Genomic DNA, 16,868 nt, shown 5'->3' with positions numbered 1-16,868 from the left:
ACAAGTGGGACTGCTGGGGCAAATGATGGTTCTATTCCTAGCTTTTTTTTTAAGGAATCTCCATACCGTCTTCCATAGTGGCTGTATCAATTTACATTCCCACCAACAGTGCGGGAGGGTTCTCTTTTCTCCACACTCTTTCTAGCATTTATTGTTTATAGACATTTTGATGATGGCCATTCTGACTGGTATGAGATGATATCTCATTGTAGTTTTGATTTACGTTTCTCTAATAATAAGCGACGTTGAGCATCCTTTCATGTGTTTGATAGCCATCTGTATATCTTCTTTGGAGAAAGCTTGTTTAGGTCTTTCTCCCACTTTCTCATTGTGTTGTTTGTTTATCTGGTACTGAGTTGTATGAACTGCTTGTATATTTTGAAAATTAATCCTTTGTCAGTTATTTCATTTGCTAATTATTTCTCCCATTCAGAGGGTTGTCTTTTCACCTTGCTTATAGTTTCCTTTGCTGTGCAAAAGTTTTTAAGTTTAATGAGGTCCTGCTTGTTTACTTTTGTTTTTATTTCCATTACTCTAGGATGTGGGTCATAGAGGATCTTGCTTTGATTTATGTCATCAAGTGTTCTGCCTATGTTTTCCTCCAAGAGTTTTATAGTTTCTGGTCTTACATTTAGGTCTTTAATCCATTTTGAGTTTATCTTTGTGTATGGCGTTAGGAAGTGTTCTAATTTCATTCTTTCACATGTAGTTATCCAGTTTTCCCAGCACCATTGATTAAAGAGGCTGTCTTTGCCCCATTGTATATTCTTGTCTCCTTTGTCAAAAATAAGTTACCCATAGGTGCATGGGTTTATTTCTCAGCTTTCTATCTTATTCCATTGGTCTATATTTCTGTTTTTGTGCCAGTACCATACTTTCTTGATGGCTATAGCTTTGTAGTATAATATGGTGTCAGGAAGGTTGATTCCTCCAGCTCCATTCTTCTTTCCCAGGATTATTTTGGCTATTCAGGGTCTTTTGTGTTTCCATATGAATTGTGAAGTATTTTGTCCTAGTTCTGTTAAAAATGTCATTGGTAATTTGATAGGGATCACATTGAATATGTAGATTGCATTTGGTAATATAGTCATTTTTACAATACTGATTTTTCCCACCCAGGAACATGGAATATCTCTCCATCTGTTTATGTCATCTTTGCTTTCTTTCATTAGTGTCTTATAATTTTCTGTGTAATTTTTTCTCCTTATGTATGTTTATACCTAGATATTTAAGTCTTTTTTGTTGCAATGGTAAATGGAATTAATTCCTTAATTTCTCTTTCTGATTTTTCACTGTTAGTAAATAGGAATGCAAGTGATTTATGTGTATTGATTTTTGTATCCTGAAGCTTTGCTAAATTCACTGTTTAGCTCTAGTAATTTCCTCACGCTATCTTTAGGGTTTTCTATGTACAGTATCATGCCATCTGCACCCAGTGAGAGCTTTATTCTTCTTTTCCCATCTGGATTCCTTTTACTTCTTTTTCTTCTGTGATTGCTGTAGTTAGGGCTTCCAGAACTGTGTTGAATATTGGTGGCAAAAGTGGGCACCTTTGTCTTGTTCCTGATCTTAGGGGGAATGCTTTCAGTTTTTCACCATTGAGAATATTGTTTGCTGTTGGCTTATCATATATGGCCTTTACTGTGTTGAGATAGGTTCCTTCTAAGTCCATTTTTTGAAGATTTTTAATCATAAATGAATTTTGTCAAAATCTTTTTGTGCATATATTGGGATTATCATATGGTTTTTATCTTTTAATTTGTTAATATGGTATATCACATTGTTTGATTTGTGTATATTGAATGATCCTTGCATCACTGGAATAAACCCAACATGATCATTTTGCATGAGCTTTTAATGTGTTGTTGAATTCTCTTTGCTAAAATTTTGTTGAGGATTTTTGCATCTATGTCCATCACTGATATTGGCCTGTAGTTTTCTTTTTTTTGTGTTGTCTTTGTCTGGTTTTGGTATCAGGATGCTGGTGGCTTTGTAGAATGAATTTGGAAGTGTTCCTTCCTCTGCAATTTTTTGAAAGAGTTTTAGAAGGATAGGCATTAGCTCTTCTCTAAATGTTTGATAGAATTCTCCTGTGAAGCCACCTGGTCCTGGGCTTTTGTTTTTAGGGGATTTATGATCACAGCTTCAATTTCAGTGTTTGTATTTGGGTTGTTCATAATTTCTATTTCTTCCTGGTTCAGTCTTGGAAGATTGAAATTTTCTAAGCATCTGTCCATTTCTTTCAGGTTATCTATTTTATTACCATATAGTTGTTCATAATAGTCTCTTATAATCCTTTGTGTTTCTATATTACCTATTATAACCTATTTTTCACTTCTAATTTTGTTGATTTGATTCTACTCTCTTTTTTTCTTTATGAGTCTAGCTAAAGATTTGTCAATTTTCTTTACTTTTTCAAAGAACCAGCTTTTAGTTTTATTCATCTTTACTATTATTTCTTTATCCTCAGATAATTATGATTTCTTTCCTTCTACTAATTTTGGGGTTTTGTTTTTCTTTTTCCAGTTGTTTTAGGTGTAAACTTAGGTTGTCTATTCAATGTTTTTCTTGTTTCTTTAGGTAGGATTGTATTGCTATGAACTTCCTTCTTAGAACTGCTTTTTCTGCATCCCATAGCTTTTGAGTTGTTGTGTTTTCACTGCTATTTGTTTCTAGAAACTTTTTTATTTCCCTTTTGAATTCTTCAGTAACCTATTGGTTATTTAGAAGCATGTTGTTTGTCTCCATGTGTTTGTGTTTCTTATACTTCTTTTTTCTTTTAATTGATATCTAGCCTCATAGCATGTGCTAGGAGAAGATGCTTAATATGATTTCAATTTTCTTAAGTTTACTGAGGTTTGATTTGTGACCCAAGATATGCTCTATCCTGGAGAATGTTCCATGTGCACTTGAAAAGAAGATGTATTCTTCTTCATTTCGATGGAATGTCCTGAAGATATCAATGAGATCCATCTCATCTAATGTATCATTTAAGACTTGTGTTTCCTTATTAATTTTCCATTTTGATGATCTGTCCATTGGTATGAGTGGGGTGTTAAAGCCTTCTACTATTATTGTGTTACTGTCAATTTCTCCTTTTATGTCTGTTAGTGTTTGTCTTATGTATTGAGGTGCTCCTGTGTTGGGTGCATAGATATTTAAAATTGTTATGTCTTCCTCTTGAATTGATCCCTTGATCATTATGTAGTATCCTTCTTTATTGCTTGTAATCTTCATTATTTTAAGGTCTATTTTTTTCTGATTTGAGGATTGCTACTCCAGCTTTCTTTTGCTTACCATTTGCATGGAATAGTTTTCAATCCTCTCACTTTCAGTTTATATGTGTCTCCAGGTCTGAAAAGTGTTTCTTGTAGAGAGCCTACATAAGGCTCTTGTTTTTGTATGCGTTTAGCTGGTATGTGTCTTTTGGTTGGAGCATTTAATCCATTTACATTTAATGTAATTATTGATATATATGTTCCTATTGCATTTTCTACTTGTTTGAGGTTGATTTTGTAAATCTTTTTTCTTCTCTTGTATTTTTTGACTATGGCCCTTTAACATTTGTTGTAAAGCTGGTTTGGTGGTACTGAATTCTCAACTTTTGCTTGTCTGAAAAGCTTTTTATTTCTCCATCAATTTTGAATGAGATCCTTGCTGGGTACACTAATCTTGGTTGCAGATTTTTCCCTTTCAGTACTTTAAATATATCCTGCCATTCCCTTCTGGCCTGCAGATTTGCTGCTGAAAGATCAGTTGTTGAGTATATGGAGTTTCCCTTGTATGTTACTTGTTTCTTCTCCCTTGCTGCTTTTAATATTCTTTCTTTGTGTTTAGTCTTTTTTAGTTTGATTAGTATGTGTCTTGGTGTGTTTCTCCTTGGGTTTATCCTGTATGGGACTCTTTGTGCCTCTTGGACTTGATTGACTATTTGCTTTCCCATGTTGGGGAAATTTTCAACTATAATCTATTCAAAATTTTTCTCAAAGCCTTTGTTTTTCTCTTCTTCTTCTGGGACCCCTATAATTTGAATGTTGGTGGGTTTGATATGGTCCCAGAGGTTACCGAGACTGTCCTCAACTCTTTTCATTCTTTTTACTTTATTCTGCTCTTCATAATTGATTTTCACCATTTTATCTTCCAGCTCACTGATTCTTTCTTCTGCTTCAGATATTCTGCTATTGATTCCTTCTAGAGTATTTTTAATTTCAATAATTGTGTTGTATGTGTTGTGTTGTGTGTTTATTCTTTAATTCTTCTAGGTCTTTGTTAACTGACTCTTGTATTTCTCCATTTTGTTTTCAAGGTTTCTGATCATCTTAGCTATCATTATTCTGATTTTTTTTCAGGTAATTTGCCTATTTCCTCTTCATTTATTTGGATTTCTGTGTTTCTAGTTTGTGCCTTCATTTGAGCAGGATTTCTCTGCCTTTTCACTATTATTTTTTTAAAGTTATTGTGTTTGAGGTCTCCTTTTCTTAGGCTCAAGGAAAGTTGAATTATTTTCTTTAAGGATGTTGAATTCTTTCTTCCTTTTAATTTCTACCCTTCTAAGGTTGGTCCAGTGGTTTGTGTGAGCTTTGTATAGGGTGAGAATTGTGCTGAGTTTTTGTTTGTTTGTTTTTCCTCTGATAGGCCAGGCTGAATTACATGGTAATCCTGTCTGCTAATGATTGGGTTTGTATTTTTGTTCTGTTTGTTGTTTAGATGAGGTATTCTACACAGGGTGCTACTGGTGGTTGGGTTTTGCCAGGTCTTGTATTCAAGTGGTTTCCTTATTGTGAGTTATTACTATCTGATACTTCCTAGGGTTACTTCTCTGGTAGTATAGGGTCTTGGAGTCAGTGCTCCCACTCCAAAGGCACAAGGCTTGATCTCTGGTCAGGAATAAAGATTCCACAAGTGGCTTGTTATGGAATTAAGTGAGATTAAAACAAATATCCAAAAACAAGAAACCAAAGATAAACCCCAGACAAATGGCAGCTACAAAATCAGGCAAATAATGATTAAAATAATGGAATATACACTTACACATATACACCCATGAGCAAAGTGAAAACAGTCCAAAAAAATAAAGTACAGTAGATTGATCCAGAGAACAAAGGAAATCAAAAATTATATTTACCAGTTAAGAACAAAACTAACTTAAGCACAAACTGGAAAACAAAACTAAAGCAAGGTGCCAAGTGGGGAATAAAGCTATGAAGAAAAAAACTAAGAAATATATTGAGAGGAAAGGGGAAAAAAAAAAGAATGAAAGGATAAATATGCAAAGTTAAATAGAGACAGATGCAGAAGATTTTTATACACTAAAGAATAACTGCAAGGGGAAAAGAACAGTAGGAAAGGCAAACAAAGGAATAAATGTAGAATAAATATAATAGGTTTTAAAAATTAAAACTTAAAACTATAAGAGAAAAGAAAAGAAAATGGAAGAAGAAAGGAAACAGGATAAAAAAGGAAAACTCCACAGAACTGCAAAAACCCAATGTAGAGGCAGAAGTTTATAACAACAATAGAAAGTGTGACTGAATATACACATAAACATATGCACCCATAAGCAAAATCAGAACAGTCTGACAAAAATAAAGTACAATAGATTGACCCAGTGAACAAATGAAACCAAAAATTATATCTACCAGAATAAAACTAATTAAAGCACAAACTGGAAAACAAAAATAAAGCAAGGGACCAATTGTGGAATAAAACAATGAAAATAAAAGTAACAATTATTTTTATAGGAAAGGAGAGAAAGAAATTATAGATATGCAAAGTTAAATAGATATAGATAAAGAAGATTTATATACATTAAAGATTAACTGCAAGGGGAAAAGAACAGCAGGAAAATCAAACAAAGGAATAAATGTAGAAAAAATAGTAACAGGTTTAAAAAATTAAAATTAAAAAAAAAGAGGAAAACGCCACAGAACTGCAACAGCTCAATGTAGAGGCAGAGATTTATGACAACAATAAAAAAAAAAAATGTGACTGAGGAATAAAAAAAACTAAAAAAGTTGGATTTCTTAGCACCAATAAAATTGACAACTATAACAGAGAGGGAATAAAGGGGGGAAAAAAGAAAAAAATAATCGGAAAGAATCTACAGAGCAAGTCAAAAAATAAGAATAATAAATGTTTTCCTTGAGTCAATACTGTCAGAGACCTTTCCCTCACTGAGAGTCACAGTCCACCTTACCTCCCTAGGATGCCCTCCAACACTCTGCTGATCTCTGGACCTGCTGTGGGGGCAGCTCAGATTCTAATCTGGTCTTACTCCTATGTGTTCTTGCCTCCAATGTCCACAACTATCAGAGCTAGTGCATTTTCTTTTGTGGGCTCTCTCAATGTCCTTTTATATATTCCATAGGCACAGAGTGTCTGGTTGACCTTGTGGATTTAATCTGCAGCTTGTACAGCTGGTGTGAAGGTTTTGAGTCTTCTTCCTTAGCCACACTGCCCCTGTGTTTCAATTGTAGTTTTATTTCCACCTCTACATGTGAGTTGTCCACTGGGGTTTAGTTCCTGAGGCTGCCCTGGAGGGCTTGGGCTTTCCCCTGAGAGGGCCAGGTGTGGAGGTGGTGCAGCTGCTTGGGTTGCAGGGTTTCTGGCAGCATGAGGTACTCAGGGGGATTGGTGGCTAAGGCAGCAGGAAATAGAGTGCTCTAGAAGGGTATGGCAACCAGTATTGGCCAATATGTTCCAGTATTCTTGCCTGGAGAACCCCCTCTCTGACAGAGAAGCCTGGCAGGTCACAGTCTACAGGTTCGAAAAGAACTGGACATGACCGAAGTGACTCTGCATGCAAATATACAAAACTTTTTTGCCTGTGACAGCTCAGCCCTAGTGAGAGGTAAGCATGAAAGTGGCACAGCTGCTTGACTTGCGGGGACCCTCAGGGTGCCAAGTTTGCAGGGGCATGGACTGACTCCGCTACAAGAGTTATGGCCCTGCTGCTGCTGCTAAGTCGCTTCAATAGTGTCCAGCTTTGCGTGACCCCATAGATGGCAGCCCACCAGGCTCCCCCATCCCTGGGATTCTCCAGGCAAGAACACTGGAATGGGTTGCCATTTTCTTCTCCAGTGCATGAAAGTGAAAAGTGAAAGTGAAGTAGCTCAGCTGTGTCCGACTCTTAGCGACCCCATGGACTGAAGCCTACCAGGCTCTTCTGTCCATGGGATTTTCCAGGCAAGAGTACTGGAGTGGGTTGCCATTGCCTTCTCCAGTTATGGCTCTACCAGAGTCATTTTTCCAGCCTCTTGTAGCTGGCGATCAGAAGTTCTCTTTGGCCAGTCTTTCTCCATAGCTCTACCCGTTCAGGCACTTAGAGTGCTCCCTTGCCTGAGGTCCTTCTCTGTTTTACATGTCAGGCACATAGAGGGGCCCCCTTACCTGGAGTCCTACCCTGTAGATCGGCAGGTCAGGCACTTAAATGGGCACCTTGGATGGGGTCCTGCTCTGTAGTTTTGAGCATCAGTCACTGAAAGGAGCACCCTCCGTGAGGTCTACACTGTAGTTCAGTGCATCAGGCCTTTGATGGGCCGCCTCTCTATTGTTCAGCTGCCAGTGCTGGCATGTGTGGAGAGAGAGGCTATAGTTATGGTTCCACCCCTACACGTGACTCAGCCGTATCGCCTTGCTTCCATGGTTGTCTGGCTTTCCTCCACCAGCATTTCCCACCACTATCTCCCCCCTCACATCCTGTTGATCTGTCTCTCCACAGTTAACAGCAGTCCCGCCCTGGGATTGCTCCATAATCCCTAAACTCCAGCTTCCAGCTGCTGCCCCTTCCAGGAGACCAGCGTTCCTGTCCAGGGTATGTATGACTGCAGCAAGGACTGTCTTATCTCATTCCATTTTAGGCTCCCACAGATCAGCTGTTTCACTCTTAGCCTTAAATGTTTCTCCTCTGACTCAGACAATTGCCCTGCTGTGGCGATTGGATCCCTGCTTTAGTTCCCCTGCCAGCTGAGGGTAGGTCCAATCCTACTAACACTCCTGTTTCCCCCCCTAGTTCCTTCATCCTATTGAGTTTTGCATGGTTCTATATATTCTTTTCCACTGGTCAGGTACTCCTGTCCACTCTCAGCTGGTGTTCTGCATGCTCTTCTGTGTCTGAAAGTGTATTCCTGATGTATCCGTGGAGAGAGGTATACTCCGTGTCCACTTACTCCTCTGCCATCTTGTTCTCCTGAGCTATTGAATTTTAATTTTTAAGAATAAATAACTTTATATGCATGAATGGGCTTTAAAAATATAAGCAGATATATACAAGAAGTAAAATAATCTATCAATAAAATTATATGAGAGATATGCACATTTTATATCCAAATTGAGAAAATTAGAATTTCCTTCCACTTTTGATTATTTGAATAAAAAATATATCAAATTTCACAGTTTATGTCAGTGAAAACAACAAGTCTTTCACAAGAATAAATATAAACTAAGATGAAATATACAAGAAAAATTTAATTAGTGCATTTGATTTTACCCACTTTAAATTTTGCACAGTGATTCTTAATCATAAAAAATAATAACATTGAGGACTTCTGGTTTCAGCACTGACATGGAAAGGGCTTAAAAGTCAAAACTCCCACCCTTCAAGAAAGAAAAGACCTGAACAAACTGAAAATAAATGACTTCCTGAAACCATCAGAGAATTCAAGTCACAGGACAAAACCCACTGCGAAATCTGGGAAACAGGAAAATACAGAAAAGCACAGCTCAGATCTGCTTACCTGAAATGGATGATGCTGGAGCCACAAACTGGTAGGTCCACTTAAACAGAAACTTCAATGAATTGCCAGAGACTGAGTATGGACTAGAATGAGTGTCAGAAACTTCTAGGGACTGCAAAATTTAGGAAGGCCTCCATGATTTCATGGAGTATGGGATTTCAAGTCACTGGCAGGAGGAGGAGAAAAGTAAATTCTCTTGTGAAGGACACAGCCCAGGAACACAATAAAAGAAATATTTAATGAGATTAAAGAACTTTGATGTGCCCATACCTTATAGCAAGGAGAGATAAGAAACACTTCCTCAATGATCAATGCAAAGAAAAAGAGGAAAATAATAGAATGGGAAAGACTAGAGATCTCTTCTAGAAAAATAGAGAAAAGAATGGAACATTTTGTGCAAAGATGAGAACAACAGAGGACAGGAATGGTATGGACCTAGCAGAAGCAGAAGATATTAAGAAAAGTGGCAAGAATATACAGATGAACTATACAAAAAAGGTCTTAATGACCCAGATAACCACGATGATGTTATCAATCACCTAGAGACAGACATCCTGGAATGTGAAGTCAACTGGGCCTTAGGAAGCATCACTATGAACAAAGCTAGTGGAGGTGATGAAATTCCAATTGAGCTATTTCAAATCCTAAAAGATGGTTCTTTGAAAGTGCTACACTCAATATGCCAGCAAATCTGGAAAACTCAGTAGTGGCCACAGGACTGGGAATGGTCACTTTTCATTCCAATCCCTAAGAAAGGCAATCCCAAGAATGCTCAAACTACCGCAGAATTGCTTTGATCGCTCATGCTAATAAAGTAATGCTCAAAATTCATGGCTGCAGTCAACATCTGCAGTGATTTTTAATGCCCCCCAAAATTAATTCTGCCACTGTTTCCCCATCTATTTGTCATAAAGTGATGGGACCAGATGCCATGATCTTAGTTTTCTGAATATCGAGCTTTAAGCCAAATTTTTCACTCTCCTCTTTCCCTTCCATCAAGAGGCTCTTTAGTTCTTCTTCACTTTCTGCCATAAGGGTGGTGTCATCTGCATATCTGAGGTTATTGATATTTCTCCTGGCAATCTTGATTCCAGCTTGTGCTTCATCCAGCCCAGTGTTTCTCATGATATACTCTGCATATAAGTTAAATAAGTAGGGTGACAATATACAGCCTTGACGTACTCCTTTTCCTATTTGGAACCACTCTATTGTTCCATGTCCAGTTCTAACTGTTGCTTCCTGACCTGTATATAGATTTCTCAAGAGGCAGGTCAGGTGGTCTGGTATTCCCATATCTTTCAGAATTTTCCACAGTTTATTGTGATCCACACAGTCAAAGGTTTTGGCATATTCAATAAAGCAGAAATAGATGGTTTTCTGGAACTCTCTTGCTTTTTCTCTTGCCAGCGGATATTGGCAATTTGATCTCTGGTTCCTCTGCCTTTTCAAAAACCAGCCTGAACGTCTGGAAGTTCACGGCTCAAGTATTGCTGAGGCCTGGCTTGGAGAATTTTGAGCATTACTTTACTAGCGTGTGAGATGAGTCCAATTGTGCAGTAGTTTGAGCATTCTTTGGCATTGCCTTTCTTTGGGATTGTTTCTTACTGTAAGCTCTTTTAAAAACTGAGATGAATAGAAATTATGACAGAGTGTTTCCTCTTTTTCATATTTTAAGATTTTCTACTTGGTCTGATTTGTGTTTCCCATTCAAAATAATTATATTGTGATCTAAGGCTTCCATGAAATAGTTTTACCTATTTTTATTGATGTAAATGTTTTTCCATATGTCTTTTTTTTTTTTTTTTGCTTTTTATTTAGTTTGCAATTTGAAAGATTTAAAGTCAGGTAAAATAAGATAAAATTAATTCCTCCATTCCAGGAATATTTATTGGTTACCTACTTTGTGCCAAGAATTCTCCTGGGCACATCAATCGGAACAACAGAGAATAACTCCTGGTCTTGTGGGACTCTGTTGGAGAGAGTTAATATCATACATTATATGAGGCGGTCCTTTACTTAATCCTCTTGATAATTATATATTTTAAAAACATTTTACATAAGGAACTGAGTGCTAGAGCAAGCAAATGACTTGTGAACATCACATATCCAAGAAAAAATGGGACCAACTTTATAACCTAATTTTCCATTTGACTTTCTAGATAATGTCAGGAAATGGAATTGTTCTTGTTACCGAATGATCATACTATATTTGAGTGAAGAAAATTTCTGAAAGCAAATGGGAAAATGACTAAGCAGAACCCCAGTCCTGCCTGTTCAATTTTTTTTTAGGATTTAAAAGGCAATCAAGGATTTTGGATAATTCTTCTTTTCTCTTCCAGTATTTAGGGCAGACATATCATCTTAGATGCTGGAATTTGTATGAGAGTCAAAATACTTAAGGCACTTAGATCCAATATTTTAGACAGGGCTTTCTTTACAGAGATCTTAACATAAATTGATGAATCTTTATAGTGCATATTAAATCATAATAAAAAAAGCCCATAGGAACAAAATATATGAGAATGAAATAAAGCAGTGCATTTTCTTATCATGTAAGGTCATGTTCTAATCAGAAAACAATTTTTCTTATAATCTATCCCTTCGTGTGCATATATGTTCAGTTGAGTCTGACTCTTTGTGACCCCATGGACTGTAGCCCATCAGGCTCCTCTGTCCATGGGATTCTCCAGGCAAGAATACTGGAATGGGTTGCCATTTCCTACTTCAGGGGATCTTCCCAACCCGGGGATCAAACCCGCATCTCTTACATCTCCTGCACTGGAAGCATATTCTTTACTACTGTCCACCTGGGAAATACCACAATCCATCTCTTTGGAGCTATACAATAAATGTGCCTTTTAGAAGAATTATATAGCTTGTTATTATACAGATAAATGTGTCTCTATTTTTCTATAATTTCCCTCTTTGGTGAGAGAATTAGATAATAGAATGTTGACTATACACTGTGATGGATATCAATAAAAAATTAAAAAATAGAAATAAGCCAAACATTCCCAAAGCAGGTTTTATTTTGATCTCGATGTAGTCTCTTCTTTCTATTTATTATTATTTTTTTTTGGTCTCTTCTTTTTATGTTTTTCTTTATATGGTTTACCTTAAATGATTTCCTTCACTCATATGGATTTCACTTCCTTAATATATACTTCAGTGACTTCTGTTCTGAATTTCCTTCTGAGGTCTTTGGCCATATTTTTCAGCTACTGGCTGAATATCTCCATCTGAATGACACAGAGGCAATTAAAATACAATGGGACTGGAAGCACATTATCTTCTCCCATATAAATGAATATCCCTTCTTATATTCACTTAAGTCAGTTAATGTCTCCACAATTTATATTCCATGTCCCAAGATAGGAAAATAGAAGTCATCCTTAGTTACTTATTGTTTCTAATCTCCCATTGCCAATATGTCTTGCCAATTCCATTCTCATAACCCAGATGCACCCTCTCTAATACATCCACAATGCTTTAGTACATGATCTATTGGGAACTTTTGAAATATTAACCTATCATAGTAATGATTTACCCACATGAGAACAACAGTGCCATTGGAAAGAGACATGCATGCAATTACTGATTCTGATAACTGACTATAAAATAATCTGAATAATGAGGAATCTGAGGATATAAGTGGAGTGACAGATAACAAAATTTTGTAGGTTCAGTGTATTACAGATTGTAGAGTGATTGAGGAATGTTTTAGACTTTATTCTTTCCAATAACCACAACTCTTCCACAATTCCCATTCCCAAAAGCTACGAGTTTACAGTTAAGGAATAAGACTGTGAAAGAGTCGTCATTATTGGAAAGAATAAAGTCTTAGGATATGGCCATGGAAATGACTTGGCTTCTCAGGTGGCACTGGGTTGAGAAGATCCCATGGAGCAGGAAATGGCAACCTGCTCCAGTATTATTTCCTGGAAAATTCCATGGAGAGGGGGGCCTGGAGGGCTATATCCATGGGGATGCAAAGAGTCATGCACAACTGAGCAACTGAACACACACACATGGAAATGATTGAGTAAGGGAGTGGAAAACAAGTTCACTGGAGAAGAGGAAAAGGAAGTGAGAGGATAGGGGACTGATTGGACTGTCTTTGCTTATATTGAAATTGTCCGTAATTAAGACAAGAGTTGTGCATGGAAGAGTGACAGCCAACCAAGGGTCTGTAAATGCCTGCAACAAGGATGAGGGACAATAGGGTCTGTGCTGTGAAAAGATGAGATATTTTGCAAATAGAGGCATTTATGTTGATGATTATCATTTCCAACATGTCCAGAGAATGAGTTTCAGGATTTGAGGGCAGGTCAGACAAATCATCAGAAAGTAGGATGCAGAATGCCTTTCAGAGTCCAGGAAATGAAGAATGGGTGACTCAGGACTCTTGGCTTCTTTTCATAACTGTCATTAAAATATATAAAAAGCAGGAGGCTAAGTATTTTTTTTCTTTTTCATTCTGGTAAAAAACATGTAACATTTAAACTCAAATTTTTAAGTGTACAGTGCACTCTTGCTAAATACATGTACACTGTTGTACAGCAGACCTCTAGAAATCATTAATCTTGATGCAGAACTCAATACCCTTTGCAAAGCAACTCCCCCAAAGCCTGGCAACCACCATTCTACCATCTGCTTCTCTGAGTGTGACTACTTTGGATAACTTATATAGATGGAATCATCCAATACTTCTCCTTCTGTGACTGGTTTATTTCACTTATAATGGTCTCAAGTTTCAACCGTAGTGTAGCATATGACAGGGTTTCCTTTCCTTTCAAAGTTGAATAATATTCCTTTGTATGCATATCTCATACTTTATCCATGCACCTGTTAGTGGACATTTAGTTGGTTTCCACTCATTGTCTGCTGTGAATAATGCTGCAATAAACATGAGATTGCTTGTATCTATTCTAGATCCTGATTTTATTTCCTCTAATAGATACCTAGAATTGAGATTGCAGGATAATATAGTTGTACATATTTTTAATTTTCTAAGGAAACATCACACTGCTTTCTCTACTGGCCACAGCAATTTACTTTACCACTGGCAATGCAAGAGAGTTCCCTTTCTCCACACCCTCCTGACAGAACTTACATTCATTTGTCTTTTTGATGATAGCTATTCTGATGGGTGTGGCCGTCGCTGGTGGCTCAGGTTTCATCCCTAAGTGGGGAAAATCCCCTGGGGAAAAGAATGGCTCCCCAACTCTAGTATTTTTGCCTGTAGAAATCCATGGACAGAGGAGTCTGGTGTGCTGTGGTCCATGGGGTGGCAAAGAGTCACACACGACCTAGCAAATGACACACACCCACACCAGCATTCAAAAAAAACAAAAACAAAAACAAAAAATAAACAAAACAAAACAAAAACATTGATGATTTTGAACTGTGGTGTTGCAGAAGACTCTTGAAAGTCTCTTGGACTGCAAGGAGATCAAACCAGTCCATCCTAAAGGAGATTAGTCCTGGGTGTTCACTGTAAGGACTGAAGCTGAAACTCCAATACTTTGGCCACTTGATGGGAAGAACTGACTCATTAGAAAAGACCCTGATGCTGAGAACGATTGAAGACAGGAGGAGAAGGGGATGACAGAGAATGAGATTGTTGGATGGCATCACAGACTCAATGGGTATGAGTCTGAGTGAGCTCCGGGAGTTGGTAATGGACAGGGAGGCCTGGCGTGCTGCAGTCCATGGGGTCGCAAAGAGTTGGACATGATTGAGAAACTGAACAACAACAACAACAATGCCTCCTTAGATGTATGATATGTAAAACCTATCTCCATTTCTTCAGGTTTCATTTTCACTTTTTTTAAAATTGAAATATAGTTGACTTACAATATTAGTTACAGTATACAGCATAGTGGTTCACTATTTTATAGATTATACTCCATTTAATATTATTACCAAAAAAATGGCTGTATTTCCCTGTGTTGTGCAATATGTCCTCATTGCTGATCTATTCTACACATAGTAGTTTGCATGTGTTAATCCCATACTGCTATCTTGCCCCTCCCCCCCCCGACTGATAAACACTAATTTGTCCTCTATATCTGTAGGTCTGCTTTTTTGTTGTTGTTGTTACATTCACACAGTTCAGTGTTCAGTTCAGTCGCTCAGTCATGTCCGACTTTTGCCACCATGGACTGCAGCACACCAGGCTTCCATGTCCATCATCAACTCCCGGAGCTTACTCAAACTCATGTCCATTGAGTTGGTGATGCCATCCAACCATCTTATCCTCTGTTGTCCCCTTATCCTCCTGCCTTCAATCATTCCCAGCATCAGGGACTTTTCAAATGAGTCAGTTTTTCACATCAGGTGACCAAAGTTTTGGAGTTTCAGCTTCAGCATCAGTCCTTCCAATGAATATTCAGGACTGATTTCCTTTAGGATGCACTGATTGGATCTCCTTGCTGTCCAAGTGATGCTCAAGAGTCTTCTCCAACACCACCATTCTAAAGCATCAATTCTTCGGCACTCAGCTTTCTTTACAGTCCAACTCTCACATATATACGTGACTACTGGGAAAACGATAGATTGAACTAGATGGATATTTGTTAATTCCTTGCTACAAAAGTAAGATTCCTTTGTGGCTGACTAGAAGACGCTTTCAGATTTTGTTCATTTTACCTATTGTAATCATCTTTTCAAATCAACTCCCTCATTAATTTAGAGCATATTTGTTTTTTATCCAACAAAACTCACAATAAAGGGCAATTTACAAACCTCAGTTTCTGTCATAGTTAACTTTATTTGTCAACTTGGCTTAGCCATAGTGCCTGGGTATGTGGTCAAATGTGTTAAGTTCATGTAATTAGCACCACAGTCAATATGTGGAGTAGTTTTGCCATGAAAAAAGGATCTTCTTTGTGTTTCTCTTTTATACTTTCACTATCCCCTGTGCCCTGAAACTATGAGAGAATTTTAAGTAGAAGAGTAGAAGGATCTGAGAGCAGTAACTGGATCAAAGACGTAGCTCATCCAACTTTGGGTGCCCTAGAAACCTTTGACAAAGTAAGTGACACGTGAATGATTATTGTTTATTTATTTCATTTTTAAGGTTATTATTTTTAGAGCAGTTTGATTCACAGCAAGATTGTTAGGAAGGTGTGGATATCTCCCATATATTCCCTGTGTCCACACATGTATAGCCTTCTCCGTTCTCAACATTTTCTCCAAGATGGCAGAGTAGAAGGACATGCGCTCAACTTCTCCTGAAAGAACTCCAAAATTACAACTTGCTGCTGAATGACCGTCAACAGAAGAATGTTGGATCCCACCAAAAAATGATACCCCATGTCCAAGGGCAAAGAAGCCCCAGCAAGATTGTAGGACGGGCAAAATTGCATTTAGAATCAAACTCCATACCCATCAGAGACTCTCTGAGGGCTCAAACAAACCTTGTGTGCACCAGGACCCAGAGCATCCACAGAGACTGAGACAGAACTGTGTTTGAGCATCTCTTGCAGAGGTATGGGTCAGCAGTGGACTGCTGCAGCGGTTGGGGCTCTGGGTGCAGTAGACCTGGGTTTGGTATAAGCCCTCCTGGAGGAGGTCGCCATTAACCCCACCATAGAGTTGCCAGAACTTACACAAGACTGGGGAAACAGACTCTCGGAGGGCACAAGCAGAAACATGTGTGTACCAGGACCCAGGAGAAAGGAGCAGTGACCCCAACAGAGATTGACCCAGACTTGCTTGTGAGTGTTCAGAAGTCTCTGGCAGAGCCGTGGTTCATTGGTGGCCTGCTGCAGGGTTGGGGGCACTGAGTGTAGTAGTGCCTGCATGGGATCTTTTGAAGGAGGTCCCATTATCTTCATTACCTCTAGGATAGTTTGGCCTCAAGTCAAATAACAGGGAGGGAACATGCCCCACCCTTGAACAGAAAATTGGATTAAGGAATTATTAAGCATGGCCCCATCCAACAGAACAAGATCCAGATTCCCCCTCAGTCAGTCTCTTTCATGAGGAAGCTTCCATAGCCTCTTATCCTTCTCCATCAGAGGGCAGACAGACTGAAAACTTCCAACACCAGTCACATCCACAACTGGGTGTTGTTTTTGCTTTGGCTCCATCTCTTCGTTCTTTCTGGAGTTAGCTCTCTCTCCACTG

Source organism: Cervus canadensis, chromosome X (assembly GCF_019320065.1).
Source record: "Cervus canadensis isolate Bull #8, Minnesota chromosome X, ASM1932006v1, whole genome shotgun sequence".
NCBI lineage: Eukaryota > Metazoa > Chordata > Mammalia > Artiodactyla > Cervidae > Cervus > Cervus canadensis.
This window is presented reverse-complemented; position numbering follows the sequence as displayed.